The sequence below is a fragment of the Raphanus sativus genome, chromosome 5, assembly GCF_000801105.2.
Source record: "Raphanus sativus cultivar WK10039 chromosome 5, ASM80110v3, whole genome shotgun sequence".
In the NCBI taxonomy this organism is placed as follows: Eukaryota; Viridiplantae; Streptophyta; class Magnoliopsida; order Brassicales; family Brassicaceae; genus Raphanus; species Raphanus sativus.
The window spans coordinates 14,145,265-14,160,735 of NC_079515.1; the positions used below are offsets into that span (position 1 = coordinate 14,145,265).

General features: G+C 25.7%; 1 long non-coding RNA gene across 1 annotated transcript; it reads right to left on the reverse strand.

Moving 5' to 3' along the window:
• Positions 1-4,364: 4,364 nt before the first annotated feature.
• On the reverse strand, positions 4,365-6,133 carry LOC130512314 (uncharacterized). Its single transcript, XR_008945825.1, has 6 exons — positions 5,868-6,133; positions 5,608-5,784; positions 5,313-5,508; positions 5,097-5,166; positions 4,920-5,013; positions 4,365-4,685 (listed from the first exon to the last, which is right to left on the reverse strand). It is a non-coding gene; the product is annotated as an uncharacterized LOC130512314 (long non-coding RNA).
• Positions 6,134-15,471: the final 9,338 nt, after the last annotated feature.

Here is a 15,471-nt window from a genome sequence, read left to right on the forward strand (position 1 = left end):
ATAAAATTACAAGTAAAATTAGTCTACAAAATATTTTCTGTAATATTTTTATATATGATTAATTAGTGCATTTGTTAAGTTTCTTTTGTAATATTGTTGTTGTTTAAATGTAGTGTTAAAAATTATAAGTCTTTATTCTAAAAAAATATTTAATTTTATGTGTAAAATTTAAATTGTCAAGGAAAATTTGAAATATTTATGAGTTATAAAAATTTTAAGGATTAAAAAGATTAAATGACAAAATATTTAAGAAACATAAATTTAGTATGCAATTGTAAGGACCAAAATGCAAATAAAAATATGAAACTTCAAATTTGAAATTTTTATTAGTGACACTCTATATTTTAAGTTTCATTACCCAAAACTTCAAATTTGAAGTTTTGAAGTTTTTTTTTTAGAGAATAAAAAACTTCATATTTGAAGTTATAGAGTGTTTTCTAGAAATGCTCTTAGAACAACTCAACACTTTCTTAAGAAAAAAAAATAGCCGGCTCTATGAAAGTGTAGTAACACCTAAAATAAATGATGAGAGTAACACTATTACATCTCAGGAAACAAGGAAAATATAAAAGATCAAAACAGAAACCAGTTTTAACTTACAGTCGAGTCTTTTGACTCCGTAGAAACTAAACGAGACCTCTTCAATACTGCAGAAGTCATCCAGTTTGAAGAATCAGTTAAGTTAAGTAGATAGTCAAATTAAATGATCTTGACAATGAACACCTTATTCAAAACCTTATTAAAGAAAGAATCATCAAACAAAGTAACATGCGAAGACATATTATTGAAAACCCAAAAGATAAAGAATTTGAACTCTATTCAGTTTTGTTTTAGTTTGGTTACGAAAGTATAGTTTAAAATATAAAACTAATCATCATTTGAACTAAATTATTATTATTATAATATTTAAATGTAAGACCAAACTACAAAAGTATAAGATACACTCCAATAAAATATTATTTTCCGGTCAAATTCCATAAAATTACACCAAATAAAATCGTTAAACTTCTTAATACCTTAACTTTTTTTGCTACACAGTTTAATAATTTTATTTTTTGTTTGAGAAACAAAAGTAACTAAATTGGCGTACAATCTTAAATTTTGTAGTACAAGTTTAAAGTTTAAAATATTGAGTTTAGTTTTTTTTCTGAAATAGAAAACAAATTTATTTATTTTCCTTTAAAATTAATTTTTAATTTTTTAAAAAAAAAATCCCTTATTTATTTACCTTATTTGTTAGATATGATAATAAAATTAGAAATTAAAAAAAAGATTCTTATATTTTGGAGATTTTTAAAATTTTGTTTGAAATTCATAAGTATTTCTAATTAAAAAATAAACAGATTGGGTATTAAAAGGGTATAGTTTTAAAATTTTGTGTATTAAAATGAACAAAATAATTAGTTGGGGTATTAAAGTGGATAGCAAACGAGTTTAGGTATTAAAAACCTTAACAAAATTTTGTTGGGGTATCTTTATGAAACTTCCCTATATATATCACAAATAGTTTTCTGTATTGGTGATATTGTAAGATATTTATATTTTTTTAATGTGTTTCTTTTATTTATAAATAAGTAAAATGTATAAATTTACATTAATTTGTTAGATTACATGGTTAAATCTTAATATTATTAATACATTTAGTTAAATAATTAAATTATCACTTCGTTTTTATGTACGGTTTGTTTTAAAACCAAACCGAACCATTTGGGTTGAAAAAACCTTTAACTAAATGGTTTGAACATATATTTTGGTTTGTTTTGGTTTGGTTTTTTTTGCCCACCATATTATTTGCCATTTATAAGATGTGTATTGTTTTAATATATTTGATTTCTATATTTTTGTAAAGGCTTATTTAAATTTGTATATGTTTGAATTACAATAATACACCTTCAAATTTAACTTATTAAAAACAAATATCAATGTTTTTGTTTAAAATTAATTAGTTCATATGTTCTAATAATTAATACTAAGTGCTTCAATATTTGTGTATACAATTTTATTATATTGTCAAAACTATCAAATAAAATTATTAAATAATATTTTATTATTTATAACTTAAATTAAAAAATACATGTCAAATTGAATTTTAATAATAAGATATTAAATATAAAATAATTTCAAATTTATTTAAGAAAGTATATATTAGTTCGTCTAATAATTAAATAGAAATCCAATAAAATATATCTATAAAAAGAAGCAAGAAAATACATATGGTGGATTCAAAAAATTAATTGAATAGAGAAAAATGTAAACAATAAAATTAATGGGTTTGAGAAAATAATATAAACATTTAATATATATATACATAAAAGTGAAAAAACACCAGTGCAACCGCACATATCAAGATCTAGTATACATTATATGAAATGTGTTGGAAAATTTGAATTTGGAAAAATCTTTATACTTACTTTTTTTCTTCTTCCGTGTGTTCTTCAAATATATGTACTATTTATTGGTGGTGATTGGTTCAGCTGTAAATTGCAGAATTTTTACTTTAGAATTTGGATTGCATGATTTTTTGATGTAACTTTAAGGAATGTAGTTTTAAAATTTCCTACAGCTAAAAAAATGGGACGTTAGAAAATAAAGTTGTTACAACCATCTTTTTTATTTTTTCCATTGTAACTTGAAAAACTAATATAAATCATGATTAATATTTTAATGATGTAACTATAAATTAAAGCTAAAGTCTACAGTCCAACCACACCCCTATTATCTATTTATTCGTATAATTTCTAAGTATGCTTTCGAATTACCATTTCAATACGAGTATTACTATTAGCTTGACATTTGATGTTTAGACATCCATGATATGAGCAGGCCGTTGTCGTTATATCACATATATTTAAAAGGTATAGTAGTAAATATCACCTATTTTAAAACTAAAGAGTTGATAACTTTGGTTAGTTAATTCATCATAACGAGTTATAAGAAATTCCTTAAACTACTCTATTTTTAATATTACACTAGTTTTATAGCCCCCGCGCAGGCGCGGGGCCGGAGACATTGTCGACACGTTAGATAATTTTGTGTACCTGATTTTGTTATTTGATTAGGTTATTGAATATTTATGGGATTTTGTATGATTGTTATTTCTGGAATTGTAAGCAATGAGAAAATGAATTCCGAATTTGAAATTTGAAAGTGTTTTCTTTTTATTATCTTGTCTTGACCCATAAATTACTTTCCCGACACACTGGACAACTTATATTTGTACGAAGCCAATGATCAATGCAAAAAAATGAAATTTATGACCGCAAGTAAGGGTCGAAATATTGGTTACATTGGTATAGTTCTCAAAGCATATCCGCGAGGGATTATTGACCTTTTTTCTTTATCGTAAGTTGTCTATGAGTTGATGTAGTTTGTGTAGTCGCTATTAAAACTGTGCTAGTAGGTGTGGATAGAATTGTATATTATGTGTTCCGTGGGTTTTTTCTTTGTAAACAGTTAGTCGTTTTTTTGGTTAGAACTGATTAGTAACGTTGGAGTAAGTTTATGAATTGTTATTTTTAGGGATAATTCTCCTAAATAATTTTTTTCAAAATTTTGTCACAAAAAGAGTTCATTAGAAAGAAAATGACTAAAATATTACATTTAATAGCTAAAAGATTTGTATTCCTAAGATATATAAATATAAATAAAAACTAAAACAAAATAGATTTTTTTATAGTTTAGAGTTATATGTTTTCAAATTCGAATTTGTTATGAAATTTTATTTTTCTGATTTTTTCAGCTTTTTCAAATTCAAAAATGTTATTTGAAACTATTTAAAAAAATATTTTTCATTTTTAAATTTTATTTTTTATTTTATAAAATTTTAAATCGTAATCCCAAAATTCCACCTTAACCCTAAACTCTAATGTTTAGCCTTTTAGATTAGTTAACTCTAAACTATAAATGTATATTTATCTTTTTAATAAACTATAAATGTATATTTATCTTTTTAATAAAATATTTTTTTTCATTTTGATTCATAAAGACTCAAAATAATATTTTTAGGGTTATCCTGTAATATTTTTCATTTTTTATATGTTTGTTGTGTCTCTGAATTTGTTTAATTTTTTGTTAGTGATTTTAAATGTGTTACAGTTAATTTATTGTTTTGGTATTCTTTTGGGTGTCCAGAAAGTTATTTTAAAGTTCATTGCAGAATTATTAATTGAAATTGCATCTGTTATAAATTTTAAAATAGAAAAACGTTTAAATGTCTTTATTTTACATGTGTTTTTAATTTAAGCTGTAAGCTTCATTTTTAACTCAGAAAGTATTAAAAAATTATATGACTGACATTTATGTATTGTTGACGTTAAACTTTACTGATATATAAAGTTGGGGATACCAGTAATTAAGCGAAGACGTGTGAATACTATCTTTATTAACTCTTACACCAGTAAGAAACCATTTACAGCAAATCAAAGAGATAACCAAAGTTCAAAGTAGAGAAAACATGTGGAAATAGACAATTGGAATGAAACGAAAGCTAAGCGGGGTTGACGGTTAGATGGCCTTAGGAGAATCACTCAACGGGCATTTGCGTTTGTTCTCGTCCGCTGCAGAACCTGGCGGACTTGCTTCAGCAACTCCCAATGAAATCTTTGGTGCACACCCTTGTTGCTGGCAGGTTCTGTTGCTTGTCCAGATTCAATGTGCACGACTGGAGGTGGGTTGCTGCTGCTACTCTAAGATACAGTAGGACATGTGTTTTAATATATATCAGCAATATAAAAAAACTGTGAATACATAGGTTATCTCTGAATGAGTGCCAAATAAGAGGTTATCCTATCATATATATCAGAAATTTTGTAGGGAGTCACACGCTACTCATCTGAATTAGGCTGGGGTTTGTGGGGCTTTAGAGTAAGAGGAAAAAATTACATACAAAATTTAAGAGGAATTGTGAAAGGAAAACGTACCTACTCAAGAGCTAGACTTGATGTATCTGTCTTGATGAGTTTTGCCATATCTCTGTGGAAGACCACAAAAGTGGCACTGTCCTTTCCGTGTCACCTGGATCAGAAGGACATGAATTATTAGCAGGTATTTATATTATCTTGTCACTTTGAAAATGGATTGGGAATAACAGTTTAGACCTGATGACTCTTGTCACTTTGGAAGAAACACATTGGTTCAACAGAAGTGCCGGACTTGGTAAGCTTCCTCCTGCAAATGGTGCAAGAAACAAAAGACCATCCATTACCATTAGGAATGATTTAATTAGGAGATATGGATCTCAAGGTTTGTTGAGGAACTATATATATATTGAGGCATGGATCTGTGATGATTAAAAAAGAACAGATTTTGCATACCAGGAAAGGCATCAGTTGTATTCACAACTCACAAGAGAACCTACAATTGTCACAGAAGCTTTGGAAACAGCATTTGCTTGTCAAAGCAGCATCTCTCATATTTTCTTTGCATAAGGGGAATTTTAGTTCAGGAGGAAGTTCCCAAAAATAATGTGTTGCTGACGGTAGTCTTTCCATTTGCTCCTCAAACGCATCCCTGAATTTTGTTAAATTGATACAAAACATTCAGACTGATAGTATGCAAAATAAAGTAGCATATAACAAAATTGAAAATGTTTATTTAGCTCAAACTTACTCATTTGCTTTCAAAACTGCAACTGCACCACTTGCACCAGCATAGACTTGGGGATAAAGATGGTGTAGGGAACGGTGGCGGCGACGGAGACGTTGGCGGTGACGGAGATGGCGGCATCTGCAGAGGCGGCGGTGACGGCGGAGACAGGGGCGACGGTAGTGACGGCGGCTAAGGCAGCTGGTGAAGTCATTTTTGCAAGAGTTTAAAAATGATGTAAGCGATGTTTCAAGGAATGTAGAGAGAAAGGGTTGATAGCTCACCTCGAGTGCTCTTTATAAAGGAGGATTCAAGAATCGTTACGGAAGGCCGAATCGTTTCGGTGATAGAAGAAATGCCCAATCGTGCGTTAACGCCCACCATAAATGCAGAAGAACGGAAGAGAAAGAGGAAGAGCAAGATGAATAAGGATCGCGTGTGATCTGAAAAAAAATATCGAGAACCTCTAATCTATGGGCCAAATCAACACAAACCAACACAAATCAAAACACATGATTAAGCCCATATAAACACAAAGCCCATTTTAAAAAAAGGACAGGTGTCACATAAAGAGGAGTGATACTCCCTCATTATATTATAGATTTATGTATACTTCAATGCTACTTTTTATGGTTATTTTAGTCACATTCATGGTTAAAAAATACTTTAATATGTATTTTTAATTATATATTAACTAATCTATATTCATGGTAATCTATATTCATGGTTATATTTGAGTAGTGAGATTTTGGAGGGTAGAGTTTATGATTTTTTAAATGGTTTAAAAAGTTATATAAATTCGAATTTGATAACGTATTATTCGAAAACTAGAAAATAATTATTTGATGTATTTTGTATTACTTATCTAAATAATTATTAATATTTGTATATCTATAAAGCAAGAATAAAAGGATTTTTTTGCCTCTTTAAGAATTTGTGAAAATGGTTTTTTAGTAAAAATAAACATGAATTTGCCATATGTGATTCAACACCTAGATTTGAGTCTCGACACCATCAATTAAATCGGGGGTGAAAAAAGTGGTTTCCTTGGATGTCTTTAACGGATTTTTCAACTTATTTCTAATGGATGGTCATTATGCGTTAGTCGAATTTTTTTCAAAAACATCCATATACCAGGTCATCAAAAAATGAAAACAAAACATAAATAAAGTACAAAATATGGTAAAATCATAACTTCCCCTTTAAAAATCTGATTTATGTCAATATAACTCGATTTAAATTGGTTTAAAATCAATCAATAATATTAAAAGTTAAAACAATCTATAAATTAGTGTATTTTTTTAATATTTAATTTTAATAATTTTCAAAATAATTATATAGTTAAATCTAAAAACTAAAATATCTAATATAAATATATAAAAACTAAAGGTTAATAAGTTAACATCTAGACTTTGTTATACATCTAATTGTTATTTATATAAAAAGTGTATAGTTACCGTTTAAAGATAATCATTCTTTGATTTTATGCCCCAGTTCAACTTAACAGCTTTTTATTGAGTACATGACTCGTTTTTCCGTTATCAGTCATAAACGTATTTTTGCTATTGGTAGCAATTGTTGGCGTTTTGCAACAATCACTCAAATCGCTCTAAACCGATTTAAATCATTCCAAATCTCTTAAATTCAAAAACTGGTTCTATATAGCGTTTGCGATTGCGAACAGTTACATGTGGATAATTATTTTTAAAACAATATTAAAAAATATTCTATAATTTTTTTTTAAAAATAAACTATTATTTTCTAAACTTAATTTTTATATTAGTTATAATATTATGATTTTAATGTTTCTATAATTATATAAAATGTAAATAGTTTTAATTTATTATTTAATTGCTGCTGCATTTGATAGTTTACTAGTCGTTAATATCCCGCAAATGCACCAATTTCTAACTGTTATATCAATCGTACAAGTTTTTTAAAAACACTTAAAACCACAATCATCCACTCCGTAAACACCCATAACCGCACCCACAACCGTTACGGTCAGACTATGAATGTAACCTCCCCATCACAACACATTTTTCTTCATATATTTTTATTTTTGTGTCAATCTCGGTAGTATTATTTGACAAATCAATTTTTATATGTTGTTTTCATGTTAATTTTTATAACAATCAATTAAAAAAATAATAAATAAAATTAATTATTAAAAATATTTTATTAATATCTTTTGTTTAACTTTTCTATTTGTTGATATTTGTTTAATCACTTTATTATCAAAATCACTAGGGCATTTTCTTGTGATCATCTTTACAAAAAAAAAACAGATGGAGAAGAAGATTTAGGTAACATTGTTTGGGTGAATCTTAAGAATGAAGTGTAGCCAAGGATGAATTCTTGTGGTTGTGTTGTTGTCCTTTGGCTTTGTAATGTAGACTAATCTCTTAACACATTTTTTGTTGCTTCTAGAATCCTGTGAACATACGAATTTAATTAATTTTATCTTAAGAAATTGCTTAAACGAACGTATTCTTAATACTACTATTATGGTTACTTTAATACTATTTTATGTTTACTGTAATCACAATATCTTTAATTTTAAAAAGATAAATAATTATGTATTTTGGATTAACTAATCTATACTTAAAATTACATTTGAAGCTAAGTTTGGAGGATGGAATTTATGATTTTTTTCTAAAAATACTTAAATTTAAAATAAAATAATTTTAAAATAATTTCAAAAAGTTATAAAATTTGAATTTGGAAACATATTATTCGAAAACTATAAAAATATTTATTTATTTTAATAATTTTTGTATTATTTATCTAAATAATTATTTATATTTATATATCTATAAAACAAGAATAAAAAGATTTTTTTGACTTTTTAGGTATTTGTGAAAATGTCTTTTTTAGTAAACATATACATAAATTATAGTATAAAATGTGGTAAAAACATAATTCCCCTTTAAAAATCTGATTTATATCAGCATAACTTGAATTAAATTAGTTTAAATCAATTAATAATATTATTACAAATCTATAAATTTATATAGTTTTTTAAATATATAGTTTTTATAATTCATCGATATAATTATATTTTATTAAATCTAAAACTAAAATATCTAATATAATATATAAAAACTAAGTTAATAAGTTAACATCTAGACTCTGTAATGCATCTAATTTTTATTTATATACAAAGTTTATAATTAGTTTAAATCAATTAATAATATTATTACAAATCTATAAATTTAGGTTTTAGTATCTAATTTTATAATTCATTGAAATAATTATATAATTAAATCTAAAAACTAAAATATCTAATATAAATATATAAAACTAAGTTAATAAGTTAACATCTAAACTCTGTAATACATCTGATTGTTATTTATATACAAAGTGTATAATTACCGTTTAAAGATAATCACTCTTTGATTTTATGTCTCAGTTCAACTTACCTGTTTTTATTGAATGTAATCGCTCCATCACAACTTATTTTTCTTCATTTATTTTTATTTTTGTGCTATAGTATTATTTGATAAACAATCCATGATAACGAGTTTGATAATTTTAGATAAAAAAAATTGAAGTTACTTTTTACATCAGCTAACCTGTAGAAAGCTATATTGATTGTAAAAACGGATACATTATTTTATACATATTTAAAAATAATTTGTTTAAGATTTTTCTTTTAATTTTTTTTTTGCATGTTATAGATAACTAAAAAATAAATGTAGTAGCTAACAGTTTTTGTGATTTGCATATCTTATCCTTTATATAATAAAGCACAAATTATCTAACAAATCAAATTCTACCATGTGTTTACAAAAAAATAAGAAAAAATAGGAATTAAAACAAAAAAATATTTTTAAAAAAAACTAGACAATCGTTTCTCAAACAACCACTACACACACGTTCCTTCTTCCACAATCTTTTATTTTCTTAATTCCTATAAATTTCAAAAGTTCGTCAGCTACTAAAAAGATAGAACATGTCGTCACCTAAAACAGGAATTACAGCAATAGGTAAATATTAAATCAAATAGATTGAACATATAATCAAGTTGATCGTATCTTAGTCTTATCAGGTGTTCGCAATCTCTGTAACGGAGTACGTGAAGAAGTTTGTTGAAGACCATGATCAAAAGAGGTTAGTGATTGTTTGAGTAAACAATGCCAAATTATAACTTCTATTTGTGTTAGAGGAGAATAACTCTTACACAATAACAAAGATGAGTAAGAGCTCCTGATTATGTATGAGTATCTGACCTGTGGAAAAAGATAGGTAACATACTAAATCAATATGTATGAGTATATTACCTACATGTATGCGTTATCAAGAATTTGGTCTACAATTTCCGCAATACATGATTTGTTTTCTTTATCAGAAATACATAATTTTGTTTTCTTCTTCTGATGTTTGGGTAACAATAAACAATAAAAATAACTTTTTTTTTTGTTCTGCAACATCCTTTTAACTGCCGGGAATATTATAATACTCATACAATAAATTCTTCAATACTTTTGAAGTCTGAGGTAGCGTTTTAAAGTCTGGATTTTCGAAATCTCACTTTAGAAATATCACCTGAAATGACCATATCGACCAGCGCTTAAGGTCGACACAGAGAAATGTACGTCGATCGATGTACACCATGTAACATCGATCGATGCCAAATGCACAGAAGCCCAGATTGGTCACAGCAAAACCCAAAATTCCATATAATTACCAAATTTCCCTTGACAAGTTTTAACCTAAGTATTTATGTGCTATTTCAATATATTAGGCAACACACGTTTTTTACCTCTTTTCATACAGCAAAAAGTTTTTGTGTTTTTAATAGTTTTGGAGAGATTAGCAGTCAGAGATTCTCTTTGAACTCCTGATTTTCTATATATTCTATTATATGCAGTTTCTTTTAATGATTATGATGTTTTACTTAGCTATGTCTGAATAATCCACCTTGTTAGGTTTAGGGTTCAGATAGATTATGAGAGATTAGCCCGAAATATAGATTACTTGAGTTGTGATATTCGTCATTGAAGATTGTTCTTATTGCTTGATTATGATTAGCTACCTTGAACTTGATCTTAGATTTATTATCTGACTTATCTTTTCTGAGATAGGATCGATAGAAACAAGCGAAAGCTGATCTATAAAACCTAGTCAACATATAATCAACCTTCGCTAAAGGCTTGCTAGAAGTGTATCAATCGATTCTCCTATAAACGCGACGAAAGATGTATCGGTCGATTCTATTTTAGAGAAATCGATCGACGCTTTCTAAGATTCGACAACGAGTGTTAAAGGTTTTAGATCTAGTAAAAGATAACCTAGAAGACGAAAGTTGATCTGTTATTCTAATAGTTGAGTTCTATAATATCATGCATGCAACTTATAATCCTGATTACTGAAACCTTCGACCTAGCTTAGTCTATTAGATCTAGTGTTTGCTTCAGTTCCCTGTGGATTCGATCCATAAATACTACAACTTAATCTTTTCTGATGAGAGTAATAGTTGATCTATGGTAATTTGAATACGTATCATATATTAGCATCATCACAAAATCACCTCGTATATTATCGCTATAATAACTACTTTCCTATGATATCGGAAGGAAGCTATATATTTATGTGTACTTTTAAGAATCTTTCTAAAGTCAAATCTGTTATTATAAAAAATAATAAATTTATTTTATGTTTTTTTTAAAAGTAACCATATAAACAATCGTTCTTAAGCACAAAAAACAAAATCGAACATAAGGCACTAACTTATGCTATTGCATAAATATACAGCAGATTATTTAGTTTGTGTATTAAACTATAAATGACACTGCTTGCAAAACCATAGAATTGCAATTCAAGAACACTTGATATCTAATTCAAAACACAATTAAAAGTACTTTTGGACTATTTTAAAATATGCAAAGGAATCACTGTTCATATAAATCCATAAGTTACGGTTCATTGTCTCTAATAGGGTTAGCTTTTAACAGTGCATCAAACTCGGGTTTGAAATCATGGTGAATGATATCAAGTCACATATTATAACTGCCCATTTAGCATAAGATGATTAACCAACAGCACAAAAATATTTAAATGATAAGAACAGAAATTTAGACCTTGCGATTTGAGCTGCAACATATGCAAATGCACTGATTTAATGAAGGCAGGATGGCTCTTCAAAGTATATAGTCCGGACTGGAAATTAGAGCACCATTAGAGCATCTTAAAAAGGACTCTCTATTTTAGAGTTTGCAAAACTTTAAATTTAAAGTTTCGCGGTATTCTTCTCCAAAAACAAAACTTCAAACCTAACTTCAAAATTCTTTGTATTTTGCACTATGATCCCTATAATATTATAATTAATATAAATCCATAAAGCTTTTATAAATAACTAGTACATATATAAAATTTAAAAACATAAAATTAATATTAATTAATAATATATTACATTAAATATATAAAATAATAAATAGAAATACAAAATTAAATATTAAGCTACAAGAAAATACCACATTATTCCATAAAATTATTTTCGTAATGTTCTATATTCGATTACACATAAATAAATATCACTTATTTAAAAGTATTATAGAAATATTAATTAATAAAATGTTACACTGTATAAAATTTTACATAGAATACACAATTAAATATAAAATTACAAGTAAAATTAGTCTACAAAATATTTTCTGTAATATTTTTATATATGATTAATTAGTGCATTTGTTAAGTTTCTTTTGTAATATTGTTGTTGTTTAAATGTAGTGTTAAAAATTATAAGTCTTTATTCTAAAAAAATATTTAATTTTATGTGTAAAATTTAAATTGTCAAGGAAAATTTGAAATATTTATGAGTTATAAAAATTTTAAGGATTAAAAAGATTAAATGACAAAATATTTAAGAAACATAAATTTAGTATGCAATTGTAAGGACCAAAATGCAAATAAAAATATGAAACTTCAAATTTGAAATTTTTATTAGTGACACTCTATATTTTAAGTTTCATTACCCAAAATTTCAAATTTGAAGTTTTGAAGTTTTTTTTTTAGAGAATAAAAAACTTCATATTTGAAGTTATAGAGTGTTTTCTAGAAATGCTCTTAGAACAACTCAACACTTTCTTAAGAAAAAAAAATAGCCGGCTCTATGAAAGTGTAGTAACACCTAAAATAAATGATGAGAGTAACACTATTACATCTCAGGAAACAAGGAAAATATAAAAGATCAAAACAGAAACCAGTTTTAACTTACAGTCGAGTCTTTTGACTCCGTAGAAACTAAACGAGACCTCTTCAATACTGCAGAAGTCATCCAGTTTGAAGAATCAGTTAAGTTAAGTAGATAGTCAAATTAAATGATCTTGACAATGAACACCTTATTCAAAACCTTATTAAAGAAAGAATCATCAAACAAAGTAACATGCGAAGACATATTATTGAAAACCCAAAAGATAAAGAATTTGAACTCTATTCAGTTTTGTTTTAGTTTGGTTACGAAAGTATAGTTTAAAATATAAAACTAATCATCATTTGAACTAAATTATTATTATTATAATATTTAAATGTAAGACCAAACTACAAAAGTATAAGATACACTCCAATAAAATATTATTTTCCGGTCAAATTCCATAAAATTACACCAAATAAAATCGTTAAACTTCTTAATACCTTAACTTTTTTTGCTACACAGTTTAATAATTTTATTTTCTGTTTGAGAAACAAAAGTAACTAAATTGGCGTACAATCTTAAATTTTGTAGTACAAGTTTAAAGTTTAAAATATTGAGTTTAGTTTTTTTTCTGAAATAGAAAACAAATTTATTTATTTTCCTTTAAAATTAATTTTTAATTTTTTTAAAAAAAATTCCCTTATTTATTTACCTTATTTGTTAGATATGATAATAAAATTAGAAATTAAAAAAAAGATTCTTATATTTTGGAGATTTTTAAAATTTTGTTTGAAATTCATAAGTATTTCTAATTAAAAAATAAACAGATTGGGTATTAAAAGGGTATAGTTTTAAAATTTTGTGTATTAAAATGAACAAAATAATTAGTTGGGGTATTAAAGTGGATAGCAAACGAGTTTAGGTATTAAAAACCTTAACAAAATTTTGTTGTGGTATCTTTATGAAACTTCCCTATATATATCACAAATAGTTTTCTGTATTGGTGATATTGTAAGATATTTATATTTTTTTAATGTGTTTCTTTTATTTATAAATAAGTAAAATGTATAAATTTACATTAATTTGTTAGATTACATGGTTAAATCTTAATATTATTAATACATTTAGTTAAATAATTAAATTATCACTTCGTTTTTATGTACGGTTTGTTTTAAAACCAAACCGAACCATTTGGGTTGAAAAAACCTTTAACTAAATGGTTTGAACATATATTTTGGTTTGTTTTGGTTTGGTTTTTTTTGCCCACCATATTATTTGCCATTTATAAGATGTGTATTGTTTTAATATATTTGATTTCTATATTTTTGTAAAGGCTTATTTAAATTTGTATATGTTTGAATTACAATAATACACCTTCAAATTTAACTTATTAAAAACAAATATCAATGTTTTTGTTTAAAATTAATTAGTTCATATGTTCTAATAATTAATACTAAGTGCTTCAATATTTGTGTATACAATTTTATTATATTGTCAAAACTATCAAATAAAATTATTAAATAATATTTTATTATTTATAACTTAAATTAAAAAATACATGTCAAATTGAATTTTAATAATAAGATATTAAATATAAAATAATTTCAAATTTATTTAAGAAAGTATATATTAGTTCGTCTAATAATTAAATAGAAATCCAATAAAATATATCTATAAAAAGAAGCAAGAAAATACATATGGTGGATTCAAAAAATTAATTGAATAGAGAAAAATGTAAACAATAAAATTAATGGGTTTGAGAAAATAATATAAACATTTAATATATATATACATAAAAGTGAAAAAACACCAGTGCAACCGCACATATCAAGATCTAGTATACATTATATGAAATGTGTTGGAAAATTTGAATTTGGAAAAATCTTTATACTTACTTTTTTTCTTCTTCCGTGTGTTCTTCAAATATATGTACTATTTATTGGTGGTGATTGGTTCAGCTGTAAATTGCAGAATTTTTACTTTAGAATTTGGATTGCATGATTTTTTGATGTAACTTTAAGGAATGTAGTTTTAAAATTTCCTACAGCTAAAAAAATGGGACGTTAGAAAATAAAGTTGTTACAACCATCTTTTTTATTTTTTCCATTGTAACTTGAAAAACTAATATAAATCATGATTAATATTTTAATGATGTAACTATAAATTAAAGCTAAAGTCTACAGTCCAACCACACCCCTATTATCTATTTATTCGTATAATTTCTAAGTATGCTTTCGAATTACCATTTCAATACGAGTATTACTATTAGCTTGACATTTGATGTTTAGACATCCATGATATGAGCAGGCCGTTGTCGTTATATCACATATATTTAAAAGGTATAGTAGTAAATATCACCTATTTTAAAACTAAAGAGTTTGATAACTTTGGTTAGTTAATTCTTTTAATGTACTGATTTTAAACTTTAATGATATATTATCGAAACTAGGGGTTGGCCCGCCCTACGGGCGGGTGAGTTTAAAATAAAACTATTTTATATTAAAATTTATTTTAATTTTTTAAAACATTTGAAATTTTAATTTATATTCAAGATAATAAATATAATATGTTTTTATTCTAAGATCAAATTATAATATTAAATTTTGCTAGTTTAAGTTGAAAAAACCCACACTGATTTTTGTTAGAGAGCACAAAATTTTCAAATTAAAAAAACATGAAAAATTTAATGATTTATATTTTTCCTATATGATTTCTATTTCAATTTGATAGTTGAATAAAATATAAAGTATAAA